At 41.0% G+C, this 13,854-nt stretch overlaps 1 protein-coding gene across 1 annotated transcript in view; it reads left to right on the plus strand.

Annotated features, from left to right (window-relative positions):
* Window positions 1-2,659: 2,659 nt before the first annotated feature.
* Window positions 2,660-13,854, plus strand: part of LOC110989210 (plexin-A2-like) — a 57,387-nt gene continuing 46,192 nt past the window's right edge. The window contains exon 1 of the mRNA XM_022253404.2: window positions 2,660-2,975. The gene's annotated coding sequence lies outside the window, so the exon portion shown is untranslated. The remainder of the gene's footprint in view (window positions 2,976-13,854) is intronic.

Consider the following 13,854-nt stretch of genomic DNA (forward strand, 5'->3'; position numbering starts at 1 on the left):
TAACCGGGATTTCGAGGCGAATCGCTCAGTAATACGGGTGATTCACAATAGTGCGCCTCCAAGAGTTTGCAACGTGTTGGCCAATCATAACACGTGAAATTTGTCGACCCTTTCCAAACGCGCGTTGGGTCGACAAATTTCGCTCATTGTGATTGGCCAACGCGTTGCAAACTCTTGGAGACGCACTATTGTGAAATACCTGTATTAATTACCATTTTCCAAACGTTTGGACTTTGTTCGAAAGCGTAACGTAAGCCAACGCAACATTGCACAATATTAGGTTACTAGTAGCGATTGCGAGAAAGCGCGATTGAAGTGGAAGACAAAATTCTGTCAGATTAGTCAAATAAGGGCATATTTAGTAAATGATAATATTCTATACATTCATCCTTCAAATGATTCATTATTAAAAACAGAGATGTACCGATATCTACTTGCGAGTGGTGAGTCGTTACTTTTTTTCAATTCAACAGGCTGAATTCGGCTGCATGCGGTATCAGTTTATCCTGGATAAATATTTCATTGACTTTGCTTTTTCCGACTCGATACTTCTCAGAAAAAAGACTCTCAATACTATTGAGTGATAGGTTTCAGTCAAGGAGAGGGATATGGATTTGTTTAAATGGCCGTCTGTCTTTTTTTTAACCCGAAAAAGAATCTCTCTCCCCGAAAAGTGCTTAATTATCCCGGTTTTATTAAAATTGGCACTTTCGATCTCAGTTGACAAAATCGGCAACATGCCCGGGTTGGGCAAGTAGCCCTCTCCTCATGGATACGCCACGGGCCTCCTTCTTGCACTTTCACGGACAACAAATCGACTCCGTTAACATAACATACATGTGCGTTACCTTCGGCCGTCAAACTCACTCCGAGAGCGCTGCGATTTTGACGGATATGCAACCTCTGGCGCGCATATGGAAGGGCGCCTTTACTTGACGCGAAAACGTTTTCCTGGATAGACGGTGCTTGTAGTGTGTATGTCAAGTTTCCACAAGCTACAACGGGGAGCCTCTTTGATGATAGTACCGGAGCCTTCAGTTAAGGGCAAAATTCGTAAGTATCCATCTTCTGCATGCCTACTTTGAAAATGCACACTACGCGTGATCGTATACATGTATGCTCACTAAAACGCTTGTGATCTTTGTTATGACTTTGACTGGGTCCTAGAACTGCGGCACTTGCGCACATGGGTGGCAGTGCCTATGCCTCCGCCCCATTTGGACGATGTGGTTGATTTTTTTTTAATATAACGGGCGGAAGGCGAAGGGGGGGTATGATGATAAAAAGCTTTGGACAAGCAGAATCCTTCCGAAACTAACAAGTTAGAGCCTTGGAGTTTCCTAAGTTTCCATCGTCACGGTAGCAGAATCTTCCCCCAAAGCAAAATTTTAAGGTCCCGTGAGGTCAACAAAAATCCCGTGAGGAACATCAAAACGCACTTTTGTGTGACATTCCTGCATTTCTCTCCTCTTGACGAAGATCTGTGAACAAAAATCACGATTAACAATCTTTCTGCCCATCTCGGCTTTGTCGCATACTCAATAGACCTTTTCCACCCACGTGACTAAATGTAAACAATACCACCACGTGTTGACCGCCATGGCCACGGTGATCGCATATATATTCCTACGGGCAGCTTCAACAATGTGCAAGCGCACGTACGCGCGAACGCTGCATGCTTGACTAGTTTATCTTGAATGGGTAGATTAGCATTACACCACATCATGGCCTGTTCATGACGCGGGCTTCTTGTTCTCGCGCTCGAACGGCGGGAACACGACCCAGGACAATGTTCTTGGAACAGGATCACATATACCAGGCAAGATATGGGACGCAGGGGTACCCCCTTACCTGTCCAATCCCTATACACACTCTAGACTATTGTTACCTCACTCATCCCCCCTAGAAATCTGTAAAGAATTCCTGAGATTCCGATCAAACAATGACCAACACAAAGGCGGGGGGGGGTCTCTCCGTCCCATATCTTGCTTCAAATGGGATCACACACCGTCTTCTCGTCAGGGTCAGTGAGGGCTTTACACGCACACGGAAAAAAACTCGTGAGATTTGATTTTTGAAACGCGGCAAAAACAATCGAGATGGCTTACAAAGCTGGAGACAATGAAAAGTTTTGCAAAATTAACACTAAAAATTTTCCATCACAGAAATAATTTTTAATGGAAAAGAAGTTAGCCCAGTTACCAAAACATTAACTCTCGAAGAATGCGCTAGGACGCAGCCATGTTGCATGTTGCTTGCTACAAATAGCTTGTAGCAATAACCGGTACGGTTGTACGTTCCCGGCGTTAGAGCGGCCAGTCCACGAAAAACAAATCGAGCTGTTCGTGAACATTCGAGATCTCGAGAACAAGTCGCCCGAACTCAGCCATGGTCCAGCACGATCGTGACATCACAGGAAAAAGGTCTATACAAAACATGAATCATGCGCTAAGAATGTGAAATCCTTTCCACTGCGCAGAATGGGGCCACGCCCACGAAGAATACAACAGGTGGTTTACAACGCTACCAGCGTGCATGTAGTTATCGTGCTTCTAGAGGGCGCCATGTATGTACCAGCCACGAAACCACCACACAGCGGTGCGGTCGGCCACTGACCAAACTTTTCATTATTTTGCGACCGCAGCTAGCTAGCTGAGTATGCCTATGAGCGAGCGCGCGTGAGTGCACTTGTCATGTCCGTAGTCGAGTTGGAAGCACTTATAGTTTTTGTGACGTTACATTTCCCAATCCCGTGGAGCACATATACTTTAACTCACAACATTTCCTGAAGTATTTATTAGAAGTAGGACCTAGTGAAGTAGGTTGGGTGACATCTCACAGTAGTGTTTTACTCATCTGTCCGTCTGCATGTGGTGGGAATTTCCGGAGGACATTCGTCGACAAGTTGCTGCGGATGTGTAAACGGTTGACGGGTGGAGCAAGGAAGCAGAGGTCCATGTGTGCATGATATACCGGTAAGTTGTCATGTTGTAGGCTAATTTATGGTTCTGATGGGGGAGGATTCCATTCACAGACATCACTAATTTCTCCCTACATTAGTATACCAGTCATCAGAGAGTGATAACATGTTCTAAAGAGTCAAATTTTAACAGGGAAATAAGCATTCAGCCCTGGACCTACGGTACCTAAAAATAAGAATTTTTTAGGAGACGTATACTATAGTAGGTTTGTGCATCGGGTGTCAAGATGAAGTGATGTTCAGATGGAACTCGTTCCCCTGACATCAAAACGAGCTGCAAAAGTACCTAGTTTTGCTGTAGCACCATGTACCTGGGGGTACATGTAGTAACATATTTGTTTGTTTTTGAGTTTGTTGAAGGGATTTTTTGTATGAAACATTTTTAAAACTTATTGAGGACTGCAGAATACATTGGGCCTACATGTACATATGCATGAAATGTACATTCAACAAATAACAGAAGAAAGTGTGGAACTTGTTTTCCCTTTTCTTTTGTTTATTTTCATTCTTTGCTTGAAGATGTGTACACTTTCTGTGTTTGTTTTCTTCTTATTTGGTATTGTTCAGAAATTTATACGGTATATTCAATTTTATCTTCAAGATTTGTAAAGGTTAAAGTGCAAGATTAAAGTTTATTTGTTCACAAAGACAAGTATTGGAATGTGTTGCAGCTATGTGATAAACATTTCAACTTCAAGATTTATTTTCACCTTTAAAGACAACACATGTTATACTTTAAGCAGTGAGGTGTTCATTAAATGTTACTGCTCTTGAAGGCAATGGCAACACTTTGATATACAATAGGCCACTCTCAAAATAGTTTTTTTTCAAAGCTCTTTTGTCATGGAGACAGCTAACATCTAGAATTGTGAAACCAAACTTGGTGACCTTGATTGTGTACAATTGTTTGAATGTTGCAGCTCGTATTGTTGGATTTTGATAGGTTCAACTGTACTTCAGGTTTGATAGATCTACAGTAGACTTTCAACAAAGTGAACTGCATCAAGTGCTGTTTCATTTGAATCTTACATGTACATGTGTGTGTACATGTTTGTAACAACAGAATCCATAACTTGTTTGCCCTTTAATTTTTGTTTATTTTGGGGGGTTTGATTTTTGAAATTTAAGACTTGAGATTGGTACATGTACAGTGTGGATACCGGGCAGGCATACATTGTACACGTATCACAGTAGTGTATGATGTAAATGTTTTTAACCGAGGAGGGACCAACTTTACAAACTGATTTTGACCAAAATTAGGTACAATGGTACATTGTACAGTGTGTATATTTGGAGATTAACATGCATTACACTGACTTCAGTTGGTATAGTGCAGATTAATTGATTATTAAGTAAAAAATAACTGTGATGTTTTATTCTGCATCAGCCGAATTTCCTCCATGGCCGTTAAATTTTTGAAAACTCTTAGATAAACATCATGATCGATTTCGAAACCCACATGTTGGCAGTAACTCCGAAGTTTTTGTTTGCGCACACTTGACATACCTGCGTATATCTAAAGAATTTTTTTTTTTATCACAGATGTCAAACCTGACTCAGAAACCAGACTCTGAACTTTGTACCCCCAGTCTGAATAATAGCGAGATATTACTTCCGATTGAGTAAGCCCTGTCTGTGGGTTGCCAGTCGCATGTGCATGTACATGTACCTCAAGTGCCGACAGCTCAGGAGGGAGATAGAGACCGTGGGAAACTGGCGTGGGTAGTTGAACCCACAACAGTAACCCAGCCTCCCTTGCCTTCAGACCGTCCAATCAAGGTCAAATAGCCAGCGAAGAAAATTTGATAGATGCAGGCATGTGGTTGCGAATTGGGGTAATCGGTTGTTTCCCAGGCTCCTGTGGCAACACTTTACCTTATCATTTGCTAGTCTGATAGGGTTAGTTGGCGGGTTGGGAAAATACCACTGACAAGTTCTGACTTGAAATGATGAAAATTACTTAACCCTAACCCTCCTCAATCCTTCACCTGTTGGAGGACTGAGGAGTGTTAGGGTTAAAGAATGAATATCAATGCAATGTGAGTTTTTTGTGCTAATTTTTTTTTGAGGGGGTGTGAGGGATAGGGAAGGGAAGGGGCAAAGCTTTGGGAAAGTTATTGAAAAGTGTCAATTTTTATTGATAAAGACTGGTGAAGGGAAGTAGACAAGCTACACAGTACATGTCTCCAGAAGGTATTTGTGAAAACTATCTTACCAAATTGGAGTGACTGCTTTTGTAGGCTACATGTAAGTGAGTTTCTATGAATAGTTTTTAGAGGAACAGGGTGTTAAATATTTAGGTTGAAGAGGAAAAGGGTAGGCCCTACTATTGCAAAACAGGATAAAAACCCTCTCCCAAATTTTCCGGAACTGTGTGCACCAAAATGTCTGGTTGGTTGCTTTGTTTCACTATTTGAGAAAATGCACGGGTGTGTGTTTGGTCCATGATTCCATGAAATGTTTGCTGCTTTTAGTTCAAGGAAAGTCTACCCTGCTGGGATGCAGTCCCCTCCAGAGGCAGGAGTCGTAAATTACGAGTACAAGTACATGTACACTACATGTACATGTACGTGGATGCCAGCTCCTGCAGGAAACTTATTACAGGCGCGCCAACAAGGGGGACCACATTCTGACCCCCTGACCTGTCTGTAAATGCTGTTGCTGTAACCCTAGCCTTTTTTGTCAGTATTCAAACTTTCCTGGGGAAACAAATGATGGATGTTGCACTGTGGGTGTGCTTTCCCATATACATGTATTGTGTCAAGAATACTTTTTTCCTTGGTTGTTGATTGAAATGTGAATAATGGGGAAAAAAAGAGAATTTAAACAAAGTGACACTTGAGCCCCGGCAATTTCCTACTGGGCTCAGTGGCTTGTAACTTCTCTTGACAGTCACTGGTGTACCCGAGGAAACCTCATTCCCTTTCACCTCTAACTTGCCCTGAAGGATCTTGGTCCTTCATCATTTATGAAATCAATCAGTCTACATGGACAGATTTTTTTTAACTTAGCATTGCTTTCACCATTGCCATTTGCCCAGTTCAAGAATTCACAGGCAGTCAGTGTATCCCACAAAAGATTACAACAGTTACAAGAAATGCAGCTGTACATGATGTACGCTGTGTCTGGCTGATTTTCATTTTGAATGCACTCGGCCATTGTAAAATGGACCACTCATAAATGTTGTTGATGCATGCAGATTAGTTTTACAATTGTTGTTCGTTTGCGTATCATACATACCAGTATGTACAGTACATGCATGTGCGTCATTCAGTGTGTAAATGGTAAAAAAAGTATTCATATGTGTGCGAGTACATTGTATCGGTATGTTGTACATACATGTAATTAGATCAAAATTTCAAAGTAATGTAAATCTTTCACTGTAGTGCCTACCTGAGACATGCACTGTACCGGCACAAGTTTGTAAAATTACAAGTTGTACTCTACAGTCCACTGGGATTCGTCAACCAGTAGCCTTCCGCAGACGAAAAAAGTATGCTGATCAGCAACGATCAGTCAACCACAGGTTGATTTTAGGCCTAGTTGATTTTGCCTTGTGTCCAAGATATAGTTGTGCAAACATGTAGGTTACCAAGGAATTTTGACCAGTGGTCAACAAATGTTACTGATCAAACTTGGCCTGACCTGCTACACTGTACTAGTTAGTACTTGCTTAAAAATTCTCTGTGTATCCAGTTTAATCTACTGGAATCCGAGAACAACACATTACATGTGTGAGGAAAAGTCTGTAACAGCTAGTAAATATTCCCCAGTCACCAAGTAATAAAACTCTGTCACAGAATATTTCAGTCATTTGATTTCAGTAAAAAGTCTTCCACTGAATGACTGATGGATCAGTTTTTTCCAGCTGTCCCTTGTTCCTGGCAGGTTGCTGAATTAAGCAAAATCAGTTCTCCAGACAGGCTTGTCGTTTCATTCGGCTGCTTAGCTGCTCTTTCACCAGCTAGAGCCATCCAGATTTCTCATTGAAATCCGCGATCCGCACCAATGTCTCAGTAGTTTTTTCCCCTGGATTCAGTCAGGCCGGTGTGTTTGATGGCGGGTCCGATTGGATCTTAATACTTCCTGCAGGTCGTTTTAACCTGAACTCCAGATGCTTTAACAAAAAATTTGCCCTGGTTTGGGGAGGAGGTCAAGACTCTGACATCAACTGCATGTACACTTGTCTCGTGGGAATGGAAAGTCCCTTCCACAAGCAGTGAAGGAACTGAAGGAAGAAACATTGTAAGGTGGAAGGGGTGGAGAGTGATTTGATGAGAAAAGTCCAAATTTGTGTCGAGTTTAACAGAGAAATTTAGAAAAGTTGTGGTTGTGTACACCTACTGTACAGTGTACATGCATTTATGGACAGTACATTGCTAAAAGACATGTATATGAGCACCATGCACCCCAGTACCTGTAAGAGAAACTTACCGATACACGCTCCAAAATTAAATGACTAAAGAAAAAAAAACACACTCGAAAATGATTTCAACTTGCCAGTTCTGTTGAATCCTCAAAGCATTCATTGACAACCACTGGACAAATTATATGAAAATATGACAGCAACTGACATGTACTGGTACCTGTAATTTTCCTAATTTGTCAGGGGCTGGGCACAGGTTGTTTTTATATCACTTTAAACATCCATTCTGTCACTTGCTGTTGCAATAGATACAGGTATCTTTGCCACCAGTGACCCAAACTACATGCAGTTACTTGTAGTCCCAGGGAGGGACAAGGTCATTCATCGAATAACCCTCATAATTCCTCTTGAGATGGCAGGTTCTCTCTCACATTACTGAAAGAAATTGCAGACCAGTGTGCGTGCATAAATCACTCCATAGCCAGCAGTCTCCCCAATCTTGCTCTAACTGGTAGCTTCCGTGGCCTTACAATGTATCCTTGTGCTGTGCATGATTAAGAGACCATTCAGGCCAGAACTGAATGAGGGGAGAGAAAAACTTCATAAATTTATATAATTCCAAAGCAATTACGGGTTGATCAGACTAGTGTTCTCAGTGAACCTGCTGGACCTTAGGAAGTTATTGCTGGAGTCAGCGAAGGCCTCAGGGTGTTTAACCTTGGGAGCGCTGTTATTTTGTCTCCGAACATCTGGCTGGAAAAAACCTTCACTATGTACATGTACATGTACCAGTACATTGAAATGATTGAAACATAAATCAATTGTTGCCCTATCCCAGTCAAGATTAAAATCTGCTCAAGTCCATTCACAGGAACAATAAAAAAAAAATAAAGTAATGGGCCTTCTGAGACAATAGAATTTCCAATGTACCAAATGTTTAGAAACAAAATGCGAAGATTTGTTCACAGGGGTTTAGAAGGGGGGAGGAGTTGTAGATTTTGAACAAGCAAAAACTGCCAGTCCAGGGACAGATGAGACACTGGCTGATGTATTCTTGCTGGTGCAACTGTTGTTGTTTTTTTTTGGTGGTTAATTTTCTCTCCCCGTGATGTTACCGATGTGACGATAATAACAAATCCTCTACAAATTCTGCATGATTTCAAAGCTCTCCTGGTACATGTAAATGCATACAATATGACTGAAACAGATGCAGAGTGTGTTACATTGCTTGCGAAACCTGATAAATCTGTCAACAAATACAAACTTTAATTTCCTTGAAAAGAAGAAGTCAACAATTTAATACCCGCCACCATTGGCACCAGACAATTCCTTGCGAATGTCATCTTGGGTGTCAAAGTTTGTTCTTCGCAGTAAACTGATTATGTCAGGCACCATTTTGAAGGCAGTGATGTTAGGCTGACAGCCCTATATCGATATTTCATGTACCAGTACAAAGTACCTGGTATGATTACCTATTATTTGCCAAGTGTGAGTTTCTATTCCACATGTACATGTACCATGTATTTACCATTATTATACATGTACCTATACCTGTACATGTAGTTTTTATACATTGAAGAGGAATATAAATTTACATGCAAAGTGTGTGCATATCTGGAACAAAATCACCTCCATGGCCAGACAAATGCATTGTTCGACCCTTCAAAATGGGAAGCAGTACGCACATTGCACCGAAGGATTTTGCATGTGCAGTTTAGCAGATATTACCTCCTCAGTGAATCTTTCAAGGGTAGACCGTGAAAATAAATACTGAGGACCATCTTCCATGATTCCCCATGAAACTACATGTAAAAAACCCCTGTTCTCCGGCACCCAATCAATCATGTAAATTGCCACCCTTCAACCTCAAGTGGCACTCCCCTGCCAGGCCAGTTGTACACAATTTTGACCCTATGAATTTGTGGGAGGTCGCCTTAAAGACACAGCGTAGCCCCATTGTGGGTTTTCTAAAGAAACACTTCCACCCCTCTGTGGTGGGGGTGAAATATCCTTTGAATGGTCCAATCCTTGTATTATCACCTGCAGTTCACTTGTTATCTAGACTCTTGCAGGCATAATGGTAGCCACCATGGGAAATTGTGCAGTGTGTAAAAATGTATGTTGGAAGCCTTACATGTGTGGGTGTATGTACACTGTACATGTACATGTGTAATTGGTACCCAAAGTGTTGGTCTGCAAGGTTTTTTGCCTGGTTTACCTTTAACCTCTACCGGTAGCTCGTCTGGTTTAGACTTGGTCTCAGCTCAGAGAAGTTATGATTAATGCTTAAAAGTAAAGGAGGAAATTTCTAACCACAAAAATACAGCCCAGCTTAAACTAGGGGAGGCAGTTAGGTGTTTGCATTTGGTGTTTGCAAATCTGTCTGGAGGGAGGGAATATCCCAGGGTTAGTTTAGAAAGAGTTGATTTGATTTATTGTCCAATCGGCAATGAGCATTGCAGTGCCTCTCTAGCATTCTGGGAATCTTAGGCGCAGGAATGAGCAAGGGCCAAATGTTAGTCTGGGGTGTGGGTATTTTTTGGCATGCATGTACGCTTTTCCAAAAAATTAAAGGATCGTACTCGCTTGTCGACCCCTCCAGCCAATTCGACTCTGAAACACATGACTGAGCAATTGGATAATATCATGGTGCTTAACCATGCATGAACTTTTGTGTACATAAGTAAAATCAATGAGGTATAGACGTACGTACTGCCGAAGACTGTCAGACAAATGTCCGATCCTTTGATTTTGGTGAGCAGTGTACATACATGTTGTTCAAGAAAAAGTATCCCTCAGGGAGACAGTGTGCATACCACACGTACATAATGTACATGTAGTCAAACTGCATTGTACATGTACGTGTACATGTACAATTACACGTACATGTACATATACTTCAAGAATGAAATTACTTTGGCAGGATAAAATCATCCTTCGAAAGCCCGATCTCTGGCTGTTTTTTTTTTTAATAAATAATTTTTAGACAAAACATTGGTATCATGTAAACATTTCCTGTAGACCTGTGAGAGGGTGGGAAGGGACAGAGGGGCCTAGCCCCCCTGTTGATCAGCTCCCTCCCCCTGTCAAAACCATTTAAGCATCAAAATTATCCAATGTTCATGTGAAATTCCTCCTTAGCTGGTACATGTAACCTGCCCTTTCCTCATGCCCGAAGGCTTGCATTTTTTGCAGTGGGACTGCAGAGGACACTGTGAGTATTCAAACCATTGGCATTTTTTTTTATCAGTTTACGAAAACTACTGTGTGGATTTTTCCTCCAATCCACTTTTTCAAGTTTACTGACTGAAGAACTGGCTCACATCACGTGTACACTATGCAGTAGACTACAAGTATGCATTGGCATGTACACGTATGCTGTAAGGTACCGGCTCATCAGCATCAATGAAAAGGCTTCATTCAATAGATTGCTTTCTTGCCTCAAGTAGGATTAAGAAAACATGAATTATACATAGGCATGTACATGTACATGCATAGCCTGTCTGGTACAATGTACTGTATATGTACATGTGTACATGCATGAGGCATTTAAAGTGTACAGTGTACACACTCATGCAGTTTATTGGTACCATGTGTACCAGCATGTACATGTACTGGTACATGTATTGGGATGAGTTCTGTTGCAAGAGTGCGGCTTGAAATACCAGTATTTGTTGGCCCTCCTCCTGGTTGGACCATGGAGGAAGGAGGGGACACAGATCCTACTGACAATATGAAAAATTTTACAGTTGATGCGGCCTGATACATGTACTGTAAGATAGTGCAGCCTGGCAGTGAGGGTAGCGCTACTTTAAAGCAAGGGTTTGAGTTTGTGATGTGGCCCCATGTGAAAGTTATTAAAGGGGGGAGGGTAATCCAGCTTCAGATGTGGACAAATGGAGGGTTGCTGCTTATGGGTACCAGAAAACTGTTCCATTATGCACGTGAGACTGCACCATCTACATGTAGTCTGTGCAGGTACATGTAATTAATTCTAGTTGAACAAAAAAAAAAGGAAAGAAAGAATCAAGTATCTACAGATGCTGGAACTTGAATGATAGGAACAGTGACATTTACATGTATGTAGAACTTTTTCTTCTCAGAATACATGCTCAGGGTACATGTGGACTGACGTACATGTACTATACGTATACATGTACATGTCCATTGTAAACGCATTGTTATTATAATTATGATGAGTACATGTACATTGTGTAGATGTTTACAAAGGAAATCTCTGGAGCTACCTAGGTTTATAGATCACTTTCACCTTTCTTGCCATCCAATAAGCCTTTTGCGAGTTAAATTTGAATAAAATCTGGTACACCGTGTTATCTTATTTCACATGAACATAATTCGAATTCCCCAGACTGAAGACACTGTTGCTACATGTATACCTCGTGATTCGAGGCAAGCTTTTGCATAGCGACCACCATCTCTGGAATGGACTGGTTCCTTTGTGCCCTTCTCATCCGTTGAAAACAGTGTATTGACGTAAGGCATCTCTTAATATAACTAAGCAAAAGCTTGCCCCACATTCCGAAGGTACGTGTATTATGGGCCATTTTCCAATACTCAATTTCGTCTCCGTCTGAGGCTTCGTTCCCAAAACCAATCACCGAATGTGGGCCTGAAGCATTTAAATTACATTGGATTAGTGTAATTTTTGGCTTTCTTGAATCTTATTTGATGTTCGGTAGCACTATTAGACTGATTACTGCGTTTACAGCTTCAAAGTCAGCTAGTAAAAACAAAGTTGAAGTCTGAGATGGAGCCGAAGTTGAGTATTGGAAAACGGCCATGGTAGTACCAGTGCCTTTAGTTTGGTGAATTTAATTTGTCGTGTTAAATTTGGAGAACTCGGTGTACAAGATTTTATTCAAAGGTTACTCACAAATGGCTTATAACATTCACAGTTGGCAAGTGGAATTTTCCCCCCAGACCTTAATAATGTCTTTCAGCATGTGAATTACTACATCAATGCTTCAAATGCCTCTGGATTGGTATTACTGTGTGGGAATGTTGAGGAATGTCTGTGGGTGGGAACTTGTTCACCGTTGAAAGGTTCAGAAGAAGATGTGGCATTGTGGTGAAGTGACATGAACCATAATTGCGGCCTGCTACTGGTAAGCGTATGGTACATACATTCATGACGCCGTTGTGTAGCAGTGTGTTACATGTGTATTGAGTTAAACCACCGATGCGTGAATTTTAAACTACGGTATGTATGCAATTCAGCTGCATAGTTATGCTTAATATGGACATTTCCTTGACATTTTGAAAAATTCCCAGATACTGTCAAGAAAACATGACAGGTTGTTTTTTATTCCATGACATTTTAAAGACTGATTCATGATACCGGTACATGAACCATGTTTTGTGTAAATCATTTTTGTAGGCTTGTGGGGAAAATCCAATACATTAAATTGTTTTCAAAAAAACTACATGTACAGGGTAAATAGCAAATGTGTAGGACTCGGAGTCATGTGTTCCAAAGCCTTTTTAAAGTATTTTTTTAATTTGGAAATTACTTAGAGGATGATAACTTATTGAAAAGTGAATATACATGCACATGTATGGAAGACTTGTGAGAAAGCTATGAAGAAATCACCCTCTGTCAACATGTAGTTATTTATTATCGTTTTTAAGTTACCGGTACATGCACTGTAAATGTACATGTACATATTATGCATCTGAGCACAAAATTCCAACTTTGCCTTGGTGAAAGGACGGAGTGAGACCCATGGAAAAGCACTGACAAAGCAAAGCTCTCAGTCTAGAGGCCATCTCACTGCAGTTGGGGTGTTTTAGTGCAGGCCCTTCTTTGCCAGAGGGCAGAGCCGGAGAAATCTGTGACACCATCTTTGAAGGATTCATTAACAAATACTCCATGTACCCTGTAGTTCTTTTGGTTGTCTGGCCAGAATATTTTTGTTTTTTTTGCTTTCAGGGCAATTTGCGCTGTCACAGGCTCATCATTGGTCAGCAGTTGAATGCCTTCAAGTTGTGACTGTCCTGATAATTCGCTCCTAAGCCTTTGTTTGAACACAAATGGAGGAATTCGGTTTGAACACTTTGTGGGAATTCCTTAAATGGCTTTCTGTTCAAACAAGCTAAAAAAAAAGTCTATTCAAAAAAGTCTGGCGCAAGTTCTATTTGCTTGAGGATTAAGTATTCTTCATGCAGTTGAAGAGAAGTAATGTACATGTATCTGTGTACATGTATTCCGATACTGAAAGTGATCTGGATTCTGGAATGAGGTTTAAGTTGTTGTCACCGCCTGTATTCTGATGGAAGAATTACGATTTTGGAGAATTTTGTTTATATTGGCTGAGTAGACCATCATCCCTTACTGAAGAAACCACCTGTTAACATTGTTAAGCTCTTTTATTAGAAAAAAATTGTACCGTAAATTGCAACATTGGTAGTTTTTTGTACTTTAAAATGTTATTGGCTACAGCAGCTGACGTAAATTGTCGCTCAAGTCAAATAAATACCTCCCAGTTAA

Source organism: Acanthaster planci, linkage group LG04 (genome assembly GCF_054643075.1).
Source record: "Acanthaster planci isolate LZ-2023a linkage group LG04, COTS_SCS, whole genome shotgun sequence".
NCBI lineage: Eukaryota > Metazoa > Echinodermata > Asteroidea > Valvatida > Acanthasteridae > Acanthaster > Acanthaster planci.